Source organism: Chiloscyllium punctatum, chromosome 28 (assembly GCF_047496795.1).
Source record: "Chiloscyllium punctatum isolate Juve2018m chromosome 28, sChiPun1.3, whole genome shotgun sequence".
NCBI classification, from domain to species: Eukaryota; Metazoa; Chordata; class Chondrichthyes; order Orectolobiformes; family Hemiscylliidae; genus Chiloscyllium; species Chiloscyllium punctatum.
The window spans coordinates 32678834-32693970 of record NC_092766.1 but is presented as its reverse complement, the minus strand read 5'-3'; the positions used below and the strand labels follow the sequence as shown (position 1 = coordinate 32693970).

General features: G+C 48.8%; 1 long non-coding RNA gene across 1 annotated transcript in view; it reads right to left on the bottom strand.

Annotated features, from left to right (window-relative positions):
- The window catches only part of LOC140453843 (uncharacterized), a 34041-nt gene extending 30828 nt beyond the window's left edge, over window positions 1–3213 (bottom strand). The window contains exon 1 of the long non-coding RNA XR_011952501.1: window positions 3039–3213. This is a non-coding gene — a long non-coding RNA (uncharacterized lncRNA). The remainder of the gene's footprint in view (window positions 1–3038) is intronic.
- Window positions 3214–15137: the final 11924 nt, after the last annotated feature.

Sequence of the window (15137 nt, the reverse complement as noted above, 5' to 3'; positions counted from 1 at the left end):
AGTGCCCACCAGTGCTGTTACATTAATGTTACTGACACTTTAACAGCACAAGTCTCAATGGAGTCTGGGTCTTGCTGCACATGGACACAGACCAGTTCAGGAGCTGAGGGGGGTCAAAATGTTCCAAACATTGTGGAATCTTCGGCGACCATCCCCACTTCTGATCTTATGGTGGGGAGGGTGGGGGCGGGGAGACATTGATGAAGAGATGAAGTTGTTTGTGAAGAGGAAGCTCCCCTGAGGATCTCCCACAGAGGTGACCCAGGACTGAGATGATACCCTTCTTCCTTTGTGCCATGTTTGACCCCAAACATTGGAGAGTTTACTCTGATTCCCATTAAGTGCAGTTTTGTTAAACTCCTTGATGTCAGCAGAAGTCAATCACTGCCTTGATATCGGGGCCAGTCATTTTTACCTGAACCCTTGTCTCAACCTCTTTTGTTCATATCAATAAACCATGATATAGGAGCAGCAAGTGTTTTCTTCAAACAGGTGGGATTGAATGTCAGGATTTCTCTTCTCAAGAATGTTGGGGAGCAAGATGGCTGAACGTATTTGAAGAGGGGGTAGATGGATATTGACCTGTCAGAGAGTTGAGGGCTATGAATAATTGGGTATGAAAAAGGATTTGAGGCCAGGAGCAGATCAACCATGATCTTCGTGAAGGGCAAGGCAGGCTTGGGGAGTGAACGGCCTGCCCCTGATTCTGATGTTCTCCCAAATTGTTATTTGAAAGTTGGTGGGTGTTATTTTCATGAATGTTCTGTTATTGAATGTTGCAGTCAGGGAGACAAGAGGGTTTTGTGAGCCATTGCTTGGTGAGGTATGTGGGCTGTATTCACAGTGAATCTGGGTCTACAACATGACCAACAAATGAAGCACAAGTTGCAGAGAGGGGGAGCTCTGCAAAGAGAGATGAGGGGCCTCTTTCATAGCCAGCCTGGATTTTCCAATTACATTTCCCAAATCCCCTCAAACCGTGTGGGACAGTCTTGAAGGGCGAATGGTCTCCTCTGTTTCTGTGCACCAGGTTATAGGAGTAAGTAGCCTCCAACTGCTCCTGTCTAGCAGGTATGAGGGGCTGAATGGAACACAGGAAAATGGGACTGAGGAGCAGGAGTGCGTCATTAGATACTTTGAGCCTTCTCCACCAGGCACTAAGATTGTGGCTGATCAGGTTATCGTCTCAGCCTCACTTTCCCGTTTGTGTCCCATTGTGCATGACTCACTTCTCTGTCAAATATCTACCTAACGCAGCTTTCAATCAATATGAGCATAGAGGCACAATAAACTTCCAGTGAAGAGAGTTCTGACTTGAAAGGTCCTTTCAGAATTTTTTGTCGAATCAGAGAGTCATGCAGAATGGAAACAGACCCATTAGTGCAATCTGTTCACTCCAAGCAGATGTCAAATCTGATCCAGTACCATTTGTCAGCATTTGGCCAATATCCCTCCTCTCAGATACTTTTAAATGTGCGATTGTAACCAACTTCACCACTTCCTCTGACAGCACTTTCTATGCACACACCACTCTGTGTGTGAAACATTTACCTCATTCGCCCTCTCACCTTCAACCTATGTCCTCTTGTTCTGAACACCCCCCCCCCCCACCCCCACACTTCCTGGGGAGCAGAAAGTGGCTGTTCAGAATATCCATGCCCCTGATGGTTTTATAAATCTCTATAACGTCATCCCTCAACCTCTGACACTTCTAGGGAAACACCTCAACCTAATCAACCTCTCCATGAAGGTCAATCCTCCAGTCCTGGAACATCCGTGTCAATCGTTTCTGCAGAAAACCGAGTGGTACGCAGTATTCTTAAAGTGTCCTCACAACATCCTGTACAGATACAACATACCACCACAAGTCCTATATTAAATGCTATGACTGATTAAGGCAAATGTGCCAAATGTGTTCTGCACCAGACTGTCTACCTGTGACTCCACTTTCAAGGAATAATGTACCTGCAGTCCTATGTCCCTTTGTTCCACAACACTCCCCAGGACCTCATCATAAACTGTATAATTTCTGCCTTGATTTGCCTTCACACAATACAAAACCTCATATTTATCTAAATTAAACTTCATCTGTCACTCCTTGCCCCTTTGTCCCATCTATTTGTGGTCTCGTTGTGCTCTGAGATAATCTAATACACCACCTTTCTGATGTCATCTGTAACCTTACTAACTATGGCCCCAGTATTCACATCTAAATCCTTAACATAAATGATGAAATGCAGTGAACTCAGGACTGATTCTTACAGCACACTGCTGCTCACAAGCCTCCAGTCTGAATAATATCCCTCTTCGTTCAAGCCAATTGTGACTAGCTTCTCCTGTATCCCATGTGACTGAAAAATACTAATCTGTCTACCAATCAGAATGAAATACTAGCTATGAAGAGAGGCTGAGTAGGTTAGGTTTATTTTCCCTAGAAAAAAGGAGATTGAGGGGGTCCTGGTTGAGGTTTCCAAAATCACGAAGTGTATAGACAGGGTGGATAGAGACAATTTTTTTCCCAGGGTGAAGGATTCAATAACGAGAGGTCATGCTTTCAAAGTGAGAGGTGGAAGGTTTAAGGGGAATACACGAGGTACGTACTTCACACAGAGGGTGGTGTGCGTTTGGAGCACGTTTCCAGCAGATGTGGTAGAGACAGGCACGGTAGATTCATTTAAGATGCATTTGGACAGATGCATGAGTAGGTGGGGAACATAGGGATACAGATGCTTAGGAGTTGACCGACAGATTTAGACATTACATTTGGATTGGCTCAGGCTTGGAGGGTGAAGGGCCTGTTCCTGGGCTGTAAATTTTCTTTGGTCTTTGTTCTTTAAAAGAACACCTTGCCAAAGTCCATTTCGACAATGTCTACCAAATTGCCTTCATCAATCTTCTTTATCACCTCTTCAAAAATCTCAACCAAATTAATGAGACATGATTTCTCATACAGAAAGCCACGTTGTCTACCCCGATCAGCCCTTGCCTTCCCAAATGCATGTAAATCCTGTCCCTCAGAATCCCCCCAAACAACTTACCCACCACTGACATCAGGCTCACCGGTCTATAGTTCCCCGGCTTTTTGGGTCACTGTTTCCTTTTCTAGTCCCACTCCTCCACTGCTCACAACAAATGTTAAATGTGACCAGGTTGGTGATATGGCCGATGATATCGGTTTCAGACTGGGTCAGGGTCAGTTTTAGGAACACGTCAGGCTAGTTTCTTTAATCTGCTAAAACAACATGTTTATAATGCAGAGCAATGTTACTCAAACTATGATGGAAAGATGAATGGCAAACTGTTTGAGTATTGCAAATATATCATCAATATTCAAAAACACTGACACACACACACACACACACACACACACACACACACACACAATCTCTGCAATTTTAAATTGACAGAACTTGGTCCAAATATTATTGAAACTCATGACAAAGGAAAAATTGTGAGATTGTCCAAAACGTTATTCTGCTTCTGAAGATATTGTACTCACACAAGCTGCTAGCAATGGGATTTCATCCTGGGAGAGTTGGATTTGGCTGAATTCCCTTTGCTTTAGGCAATGAGTAGATTCCAGTGAATTCTGGTTAGGGATCATCCAAAGGGTAGCACGGTGGTTAGCACTGCTGCCTCACAGCACCAGGGACTTGGGGTCGATTCCAGCCTTGGGTGACTGTCTGTGTGGAATTTGCACATTCTCCCCATGTCTGTGTGAGCTTCTAATGGGTGATCCAGTTTCTTACCACAAACTGTATAGGTTCGGTGGATTGGTCATGCTAAATTGTCCGTAGTGTTCATGGATTTCTCGGTTATGTGCAATAGTCAGGGGTAAATATAGTGAAAAGGGTTGGAAAGGTTGGTATGGACTTGTTGGGTCGAAGGGACTGTTTCAACACTGCAGGGATTCCAGAAAAATAAGAACGCTAACGATGACTGTAGAGGGTTTTTTTAGCTGGCATACATTGCTGTGATGAGGAACAATGAAGGAGAGAGAGTGCAATAGGCCATTCATTCTCAGGCAGATTACATTTTCTCCCTCTCTGAGTTGAATGACACAGTAATGTCATCCTCTCCCAAATTGGACCATGTGAGGTCTCCTTGTCCAAACTATGTCTCCATCACATTCCCTGTTCCATGTATAGGTGCATCATTGCTGCTGTCATACACAGAGCCATACCCTTCGCAGAAAATGGTCTCGGTCAATTTGAAGATATGTTTATATGTCCCTGCGTCATTAGAAAATAAAAATGTTTAATTTATTCAGAATACCTGTGTTAAGCTGAATGCATTTTTAAAAGAAATACAGCAATTGCTGGAAAAGCTCGCCAGGTCTCTCAGTACCCAGATACTGTAGTTGTACCAGCATCCACCACTTCCTCTGGTAGCTCATTCCATACGCACACCACCCTCTGTGTGAAATGGTGCCCTTCAGGCCTCCTCAAAACCTTGCCTCTCTCACTTTCCACCAATGCCCTCTAGTTTTGAACGCCCCTAACCTGGGGAAAAACCCTGACTACTCACCCTATCCATGACCATTCTGCTTTTAAAAGCTGCTACTGTGGCGAAATGTGACCCCAATCAACACGAATGGCTGGACTTTCAGTCATCCTGGGCCTAAATTCTGAAATTCAATACTGACACCTCTTCCTTCTCCATCAAGTCACAATTCTAAATCCATTTTAATCAGTTTGTTCAGATGTATCCTGAGACACGTCTGTGGGCTTTACACCTAGTCCTTTGTGCTCGGAGGTAGGGACACTAGCATCACTCAGCAATACCCATAAAGCTGGAACAGTATTCTCCTGTGTGTTTGTTCATCAGACTGTCCTGACATGCTGGGACATATCTCTGCAACAGGCAGGACTTGAATCCAGGCCTTCTAGCCCAGAGCTAGGAACACTACCACACAAGTTCAGGAATTGGAATCAAATCCTGAGTTCTGGCTCAGAGGCAGGGACACTACTCACTACACGACCATACCCAGATTTTGGGTCATATTTTAGTGCCCACTTTCAGCTCGGTGTGGATTTATTATAATCAGGTTCCCATTACTGAACTACACAAAACACTTTGTATTATTAAACAAATACAAGATATTTGTCTCAACTGTAGGATATTGAGTGTATGTGCTGTGCTATCCAAATTAACTATGAACATCTTTAATCACTATTATCTGTAGCCTGCAATATTAGGGAAAGAAATCCTGCACTCACACTCTGCCCAAAGAAGGGTCTCAAATGGATATTTATTACTGAACACCAGAGACGAAGGAAGAGCTTAATTTCTGACACCAAAACATTGATCACTCTTACCCAACTCTCACGTGCGACCGCTGATTACTGTCCAGCCTCTGCTCCCCACTGACTGTGTCAGCAATCTGTCTCTCCTCCCCCTAACCACACAAGGCTACCCAAACTCAGGATCTTTGTGAAAATCAAGGCCGGAGTGTGCAGGCCTCCTGGAGAGGGGGATGGTTATTTTAAAATTGAAGGGGGAGGGTGAGGTGACAGTAATATCACACACTGGGCTGAGGGGTGGCTGATGGAGTTTAGTTAGGATTAATGCGAGTTATTGGATTTGGTAAAGCAAACAACAGCAGGACCTATACAATTAAAAGCAAGGCCTTTGGCAGTGTTGTAGAACAGAGACCTAGGCCGTCAGGTATAATTCTTTAAAATTTGCATCTCATATAAATAGTGTGGTTAAGAAAGTGTATAACACTTTTGTCTTCATTGGTCAGACCTTTGAGTATCGGAATTGGGACGGCATGTTGAGGATGTAGAGGACATTGGTGAGACCTCTTCTGGAATACTGTGTCCAGTCTGGTCATCCTGCCCGCTCATTCCATAGCCACACCACCCTCTGGGTGAAAAAGCTGCCCCTTAGGTCACTTTTATATTTCCCCTCTCACTTTACACCTGTATCCTCTAGTTTTTGTCTCCCCTACCATAAGAAAACACCTTGACTATTCACTTTGATATTATTGACCTTGATATTATTAAGCTGGAGAGGGTTGAGAACAGATGAACCTGGATGTTGTTGGGAAAGGAGGGAGTGAGCTATAAGGAGAGGCTGGGTATGCTGGGACATTTTTCAATGGAGAGGATGAGGTTAAGGGGTAACTTTACAGAGGTTTATGAAATATTGAGGGGTACAGATAAGCTGAAGGGCTGATGTCTTTTCACTAGAGTTGGGGATTCAAAACTGAGAGATATTTTAAGGTGCGAGGAAAAAGATTTAGAAAAGTCATGAGAAGAAATTATTTTAGACAGAAGCTGGCTTGTGTGTGGAATGAACTTTCAGAGGAAGTGGTGAAAGCAAGAACAGTTACAACGTTTAAAGGACATTTAGATCAGTACATGGATAAGACATCAGTTTGGATGGTGCTGTGAGCAGCTGTCCTCTCCCTCCCCATCTCTGAATGAATCCCTGTTGGTTTTCACCCTCTGCCAATGTCTGTGCAGTGGCGTGTGGAGGCCAGCAGAGGGGGGCATTGCATCACTTTAAGCACCACAGAGACTGGCCGACCTGCCCCACACAGAGACACACAGATACACACACGGGGATGGTTAGGGCACGGCGTGAAGCTCATAGGTAATTTAAATTAAACATAGCAGTATTGGGAATATAGCAGTATTTCACTTGCTCACACTAGTGTATGTGGGGCTGGATTTCAGTTGTTTCATGGGGACTGTGACACTATAACAATCTCAATGTTTGTAGATGGCACCGAACCTGGAAGAACTCTGAAGTCTGTGGAGGAGAGTGTGGAAATCTAACAGTACAATCACACGTTGGTGTAGTGTTCAGGTTTATGGCAGATGGGGATCAGTGCAGAGCAGTTTGAGGTGATACACTTTGGTAGGAAAGACAATGAAAGACAGTTTAAAACAGGCTGTGCCATTATAAAGGGGTTCCAGGAGCAGAGGGAGCTGGATGTATATGAGCACAGATTGGTGAAGATGTCAGGGCAGGTGAGGAGAGCAGGAAATCTCACCGATCAGTTTCAGTATCTGAGCTGTTTACAGGAGGAGGTATAGGAGGGAGCCTCCGTGCTCCCTTCCTGGGAGGTGGTGGTGACAATGTGTTGTGAGCCCACCCTCCTGCCCACCTCGACGGTGGGTATTCCATTTGTATCAGCTCGACTCAAAAGTCGATGGCATCAGGGCCACGGCTTCCAAGTTGTGCCGGGGGGAAACGGAGCTGCCAGTGGGTTTAATGTGAGAATTGCCCTTCACTGAACATTGCTCCTTACTCGGTCGGTGGGACGTGGATGTTTCAGAATCTCCACACGAGGCGTCCCGGTCCTTTCCAGCTCCTACCAGGGTCCTCCCCATATGGCGGGTGTAGGGGGGTGAGGGAACGGATATCGGGCACTCCACCACATGGCTTGGCCCTCCCTGTCCTATTCCAGGCTGTTTCTCCTGAAATAGGACAAAGGGAGGGAGTGAGTGAGGATGGGAGTGGGTGGTCCTGCTGTTCGTGTTAGTTTAGTTGGGGAGGGGGTCATGGTGAGGTGTCCGGAGGGACTCAGTCCACAGTGTTGTATCCATGCAGTGTTATTAGTGTGGGGGTGAAGTGGAGGCAGGAGGGGAGAGAGAGAGAGAGAGAGAGAGAGAGAGAGAGAGAGAGAGAGAGAGAGAGAGAGAGAGAGAGAGAGAGAAGAGAGAGAGACAGAGAGAGAGACAGAGACAGAGAGAGAAGGTGCAGCATGCGACAGTGTGAGTGGTGGACCATGAGCCTTGTTCGGGGGTCGGTGCAAAAACAGATATACAGTGAGAGTGAGGGAGCAGAGAGAATACGGTGACCCTTATCCTGACAGAGTGGGGGAGGTTATTGATGCTTGTCCTGTATTGCTGGACATTTATTTAGACCTCAAATACTGCACTGATCTGGGTGGGGAGCTCAGACCATGCTCGGTGGGTCTGGTGGTGTCGCCCCCTCTGGGAAGAGAATGGTCCCCCTCTGTACTAGCCCATCCACCAGGACCCCCGTGCCCCTGTTGACAAACCGTGGTGTAATTGTCCCTTATCTTCCATGCTCGGGGTAAACTGGGTGATGGTGTGTACTCCATTTACAAAGCTGTAGAACAAATGCTCATCCAAACCTCTCCATCATCTGACCTCACACCAATATCCCTTTTTCCCAGCTTTCCTGGGAAGACAGGCTCATGTTACAGGATGTTAACGAAGTGTCTCATTTCAGTATTCTGCAACCTGGGAACACATCCTTCAATGATAGTATCTCTCAGTCTCCCCCTCTCTGTCTATTTCCCAAACCCCTTCCATGTGGTGATATTTAAACTGATTTCCCCGCCATCTCTCCCTGTCAGTGATGTTCACACCCACAGCACCCCCTTGTCAGGGCAACAATGGAGACATGGAGATGTAAATGGGAGGGAGATGTACATCCAGTCAGTTCCAGAACGGGCTGCAAGTTTCCCCACACTGGGCAGGGATCTAACACAGTGTGACTGAGCATTGCACTGGAATGTGTACACAGTCCTACATGCTGGGAGGGTAACTGCTCCTGGTTTACAGATCAATGCACTGGGGTGGTGTACATAACCCTACATTCTGGGAGGGTAACTGTTCCTGGTTTACAGATCAATGCACTGGGGTGGTGTATACAGTCCTACATGATGGGAGGGTAACTGCTCCTGGGTTACAGATCAATGTACTGGAGTGGTGTACACAGTCCTACATGTTGGGAGGGTAACTGCTCCTGGTTTACAGATCAATGCACTGGGGTGGGGTACACAGTCCTACATGCTGGGAGGGTAACTGCTCCTGGGTTACAGATCAATGTACTGGGGTGGTGTACACTGTCCTACATGCTGGGAGGGTAACTGCTCCTGGGTTACAGATCAATGTACTGGGGTGGTGTACACTGTCCTAATGTTGGGAGGGTAACTGCTCCTGGGTTACAGATCAATGTACTGGGGTGGGGTACACAGTCCTACTCACTTGGAGGGTAACTGCTCCAGGTCTGCAAATTAATTCACGGGTGATCACTGCACAGGTCCCTGTGCTGGTCAGAATATCTAGTTGAGGTTTATAGATAATGCAATGATGTGGTCTGCACAGCTCTCGGTGCTGGACAGATATCTAGTCCTGGTTTATAGATCAATGCACTGCTGTAGTCTGCACAGCTCCCCGTCCTGCACATATATCTAGTCCGGGTTTATAGATCAATGCACTGCTGTGGTCTGCACAGTTCTCGGTGCTGGACCGATATCTAGTCCGGGTTTATAGATCAATGCACTGCTATGGTGTGCACAGCTCCCCGTGCTGGACAGATATCTAGTTCGGGGTTATAGATCAATGCACTGCTGTGGTCTGCACAGCTCCCCGTGCTGGACAGATATCTATTCCGGGGTTATATATCAATGCCCTGATCTGATCTGCGCAGTGTTCCACTCTGGACAGATTGCTGGGTTGCACTGAGCAGTACACTGTCCTGGTCTGTACAGTGTTCCACGGTGAACAGATATCTCCTCTGGTTGTATGGTGTCTGGGCTGGTTCTGTGAGGTGGATTGATCTGGCAATGCCTTTAGTTCCCATTCCTGTGATTGGACTCTCCGTCTCTCACCCCATTAATGTTATAGTGTGTCCAGGCACAGTACATCATGTTGGTGGGGTGGGGAGTGGGGAAAGGTGATGGTCAGGTCAAGGGGTTCCCCGGAACCTTCTGTCCCCGACATTCTATAACTGCCATTTCCCTGAACGTTCTGTCCCTAACATTCTATAACTGCGATTCCCTGCAACGTTCCGTCCCCAACATTCTATAACTGCCATTCCCAGGAACGTTCTGTCCCTGACATTCTATAACTGACATTCCCCGGAACCTTCTGTCCCCGACATTCTATAACTGCCATTCCCAGGAACGTTCTGTCCCTGAAATTCTATAACTGACATTCCCGGAACGTTCTGTCCCTGACATTGTTTGTGAACAGCCGGACGTCAGTGAATTGAACAAACGATAAGATCCCGAGGGAAGAGATCCCGTTCCAGGGAGAAGGAGACACTGTTCCGAAGGCCCCTCGGGCAGTTAAAGGGGTGAATACGTTTTCCCTGCGTTTACATTTCTCCACGACACAGGATCGACCACAATTTAGACCAAAATACAGAAATTCCCAAACTCCGTTTGTCTTCAGGAGACTGGGAGAGAATCCTTCAGGACAGCAACGTTTCCACCCTCCGTATTAGGAACTGGGAAGGAGTGACCTGTTTCTGCTCTCGAGTGATCGAGTTTGTGGGAATGTTCTGGAAACCATCTGTCCTTATGGATGTGTCTCTGTGTGTTTGGGGAGGGAGGGTTTCTTGTTGTTTATGTCACATTTTTTGTCAGTAATTCCGACCTTCCCATTTGTTATTCCAGCTCCAATTATTTTAATAAATCCCTGAATACAGGGACACATTTGAAAATCTCACTGGGTCCCTGATCAAACGGGTCCCTTTGCCTCCAGGCTGATGGATAATGGGTTTGTTTTCTTTCCTCACAGTTAACGTAGTGACCATCTACGTCCTGCTTTATAAAGATTGTGGATTATCTCCATGTGTCAGACGTTACCTGGGGGCCATGGCAGCGGCGGATCTCCTGGTCATTATCCTCGACCTGATCCTGAGACACATTCCCATTGTTTATCGGGAACAGTTTTATTTCCTGAGGGACTCCGTCCCCGTGTGTAATATCCACGCCGTCCTGCTTTATGCAGCCACTGACTGCTCTGTCTGGTTCACCGTCACTTTCACCTTTGATCGGTTTGTGGCCATTTGTTGCCAGAAGCTGAAAAGTAAATATTACAGTGAGAAAACGGCGGCTGTGGTTCTGGGAGCAGTGACTGTGCTGAGCTGTTTAAAGAACATTTCCTGGTATTTTATGTTCACGGCTTTGTATTGGATGGTGAACCTCCCCTGGTTTTGTTATGTAAAACTCGCTGTTCGTTACTCCATTGTCTGGGTCACAATCGAGTTCCTCCACCACATTCTAACCCCGTGTGTCCCATTTCTCCTGATTCTGCTACTCAATGTTCTCACCGTCAGACACATTTTAGTGACCAGCAGAGCCCGCAGGAGACTCCGCGCTCACACCAATGGGGACGCTCAGTCTGACACTGAAATGAGAAACCGAAAGAAATCCATCATTTTACAGTTTGTGATCTCGGCCAATTTCATCCTGTTATGGTCAACGTTCATTCTGTATTCTATATGGAGACGGATGTGGTATTTTGGGTATCAGTCTGTGTATCTCGATCCCTTTGTGCGGGAATTGGGCTTCATGCTGCATCTCCTCAGTTGCTGCACAAACACCGCAATTTATGCCGTGACCCAGACGAAGTTCAGGCAGCATCTGAAGACTGTGCTGAAATGTCCCTTCACCCAAATCCATCCATCCATCAAATTCCCTCATTAATCAATCCATCCGGGATTTTCTCATTTCAGTTCAGTGTTTCAGTGATGTGGTATCCTGTCGCTATGGTAACAGACTGAGGGTAGAGCTGGTTTGTCCATCCTTTTCCCATAGGGGGGTTACAGGGAAACATTTCAATGTTTCTCACAACTCAGGGGCCAGTGAGAAAAGGCACCATCCCACTGACTGTATCCATCACTTCCATTTGTAAACAATAAAAATGTTGATTAAAGTGTGCCGAGCAGCAGAGTGACCGATGTTGTTGTGTGTCTTTGTGTTGGAGAATCTGAGCTGGAGAGAGACAGACTCAGCCCCAAGTCCTGGTTCTCAGGGAAGGGGAGGGCACAGCGCCCTGAGCTTAGGAACTGGGTTTAACTCGTTCTGCCCCCCTCCCACTCTAACCTGGCCTCCCCATTTCCTCTCCCCTACTCTTTCTCATCACTTCTCTCCCTCTCTCTCTCTTTCTGCACTGTCTCTTTCTCACCTCCTCTCACTTTCATTCTCTCGTCCCCTCTCAGACACCCCTCAACCCCGATTTCTCCACCTGCCTTCACTATTGTTTCTCCCTCACCCTCGCCCCTCCCTCTCACACCCCCAACACGAGATTTTCCACCTGCCTCCACTCTTCCCTCTCCCCCTCACCCTTACTCTCTCTCTCGTGCCGTCTCTGTCTCCCTCCCGCGATTCCGTCTCCACCCTATTTTCCCCTCCTCCCATTTCCCACGTCTCTCTATCATCTCACCCCACCCCCCAAACGCAGACTCACGACCAACCCCCAAGTCTCTGGGTTAGAGGTAGAGGGAAGGGCCAGGGAGACAGAGTGTGTCAGAGAGAGAGGAAGGCACAGAAGGAAGAGAGATTCAGTCAGAGAGAAACGGAGGGAGGTGGGGAGAGAGAGACACCGAGGGAGGAGGATCGAGAGTGAGAGAACGGGGAGAGACAGTGAAGGAGCAGAGAGAGAGAGAGCAGGGGGCAAGAGAGAGATAGGGTGAAGTAGGGAGAGAGAGACAGGGGAGAAGATAATGAGAGGCAGAGGCAAGAGAGAGAGAGAGACAGAGAGGTGCGAGGGAGGGAACGAGAGAGAAAGGGGGCTAGTCTTAGAGAGAGAGGGAAAAGGAGAGAGAAAGTCGATGAGAGAGATGGGGAGGCGAGAGAGAGAGACGAGGAGAGAGGGGAGAGAGAAAGAGAGAATGAGGGCTGAGAGAATGAGAGGGAGGCAGGGGTGAGAGATAAGGAGAGGGGCAAAAAAGCGGGAGGTCGAGAGAGATAGAGGCGGCAAGAGAGAGGGTCGAGAAAGAGGGGGTCTAGAGAGAGAGTGAGGAGGGGATCGAGAGAGAGGGGCAAGGAAGCAGGCGGGAGAGTGAGTGAGAGGGCGAGTGAGAGAGAGTTTGTGAGGGCGAGACAGACTGGGCAAGAGAGAGGTAGAGTGGGTTAGAAAATGATGAGGTGAGTGAGAGAGAGAAAAACGGGATGGGAGAGACGGGATAGAGGTGATAGAGAGGGAGTGAGAGAGGGGAGGGCAAGACAGAGAGAAGGAGGGGAAGGAGAGAGGGGGTGAGAGAAAGAAGAAGCGAGAGAGGAAGGCATTAAGAGATCAAGAAAGAGTGTTGGGTAAGAGAGATTGAGGGGCAAGAGAGAGAGAGGGAGCAAGAGAGACAGAAGGAGCACAGAGAGAGAAACGGGGTTTGAGAGAGATGGAGGCAAAAGAGGGATAGAGGGGGTAAGACAGAGGGTGCGAGGGAGAGAGAAAGGGGTCGAGAGAGAGAGCACGAGGGCAAGAAAGAGAGTGAGGGCAAGAAAGAGTGAGGACGAGAGAGAGAGAGAGAGGACAAGAGAGAGAGTGTTTTGTTGGGAGAGAGCGAAGACGGGAGAGACGAGAGAGAGAGAGAGAGAGGAAGGTCAAGAAGGCGAGAGCGCTCCGTGAGAGGGGGTTTGACAGAGAGGGGTGTGGGAGAGAGAAAGGGTGACAGCGATAGCGCAGGGGCAAGACAGGGCGAGACAGAAATAGAGAGAGAGAGAGAGAAAGAGAGAGAGGGAGAAAAGAAACGGGAGAGAGAGAATAAGGGGACCGAAGTGAGTCAGCGAGAGCAAGGTAAAGAGAGAGAGAGAGAGTTAGGGGAGAGATAAAGAGACAGGGCGAGTGAGAGAACGATGGAGCGATGGTGAGAGAGAGGAAAGAGAGAGGATGGGTGAGAAGGAGAGAAGTCTGCGAGAGGGTTTTCGATAGTGAGAGAGAAGGGACGAGGGGGGTCGGCGGCAGAGAGAGGGTGAGAGCGAGGGAGCGAAAGAGTGGGGCAAGAGAGAGGAGCTGAGAGAGGGAGATAGTGAGAGAGAGACATGCGAGGAGAGAGAGAGAAGGACAGAGAGAGGGCGAGCAGTAGAGAGAGAGAGGGTGAGACAGAGAATGAGAGAGAGAGATTGAGAGAGAGGCTGAGCGAGAGAAAGAGAGGAGCTGAGCAATACGGGGGGGGGGGTAGCAAGAGAGGTAGGGGATGGTGGCAAGTGAAAGCGAGACAGGGGGCGATAACGAGAGAGAGAAGGTGAGAGAGAGAGAGAGAGATGAGGCGATAGTGACTTGAGAGAGAGAGAGTGAGCAAGGGGGGAGATGGGTCCAGAGAGAGAGAGAAAGTGAGAGAGAAATAGAGAGAGTGTGACAGAGAGAGAAAGAGACAGAGAGAGACAGACAGAGGGACGAGATGGTGGGTAGAGAGCGACAGAGTGAGAGTGGGTGAGAGAGAGAATGTGCAGGGAGAGTGAATGAGCACGGTGAGATAGGGTGGGGGGGAGAGAGAGGGGAGCAAGAGAGAGGGTGGCAAGAGAGGGGGGATGATAGAGAGAGTGGGCGAGAGAGAGGGGGCGAGAGAGAGAGGGGGCGAGAGAGAGCGGGGGCAAGGAATGACGAAAGAGACGGGGAAGAAAGAGAGGGGGCAAAAGAGGGGTTGGGAAAAGAGAGGGGCTCAAAAAAGGGGGGCGAAAGAGAGGGGGAGTGAAAGAGAGAGTGTGCGAAAGGAGGGGCAAAAGAGGGTGTGGCGAAAGAGAGGGGGCGAAAGGAGGGGCAAAAGAGTGGGACGAAAGAGGGGGGCAAAATAGGGGGCGAAAGTGGGGGGCGAGTGAGCGATAGAGTGAGGGCGAGAGAGAGAGAGGAAGTTGAGAGAGAGGGAGAGAGGGGGTGGAGAGAGAGAGGGGGTTGAGAGAGAGAGGCGAGCGAGGGCGGTCGAGAGAGAGAGGGCAAGAGCGAGTGGAGGTGAGAGAGGTGTGTGAGAGAGAGAGGGGCGAGAGAGTGAGGGGGAGAGAGAGGGGGAAGAGAGAGAGAGAAGAGCGAGAGGGGGAGAGGGGGGTAGAGAGAGGGGAGAGGAAGTGTGAGAGAGGGGGTTGAGGCAGGGGGCGATGTTGGATGGGGTTGGGGAGGGGGCGGTGTTGGCCGCGTTTGGGGAGGACATGGTGTTGGATTGGGTTGGGGAAGGTGTTGTGTTGGACGGGGTTGGGGGAAGGGGGCAGTGTTGGGTTGGGGAAGGGGACGGTGTTGGACGGGTTTGGGGAGGGGGAAATGTTTGATGGGGTTGGGGGAAGGGGGCGGTGTTGGACGGGTTTGTGGAGAGGGTGGTGTTGGACGGGGGTGGGGGATGGGGCGGTGTTGAACAGGGTTGGTGGAGGGGGCGGTGATGGACGGGGTTGGGGGAGGGGGCAGTGTTGGAAGGGGTAGGGGTTGTGGCGGTGT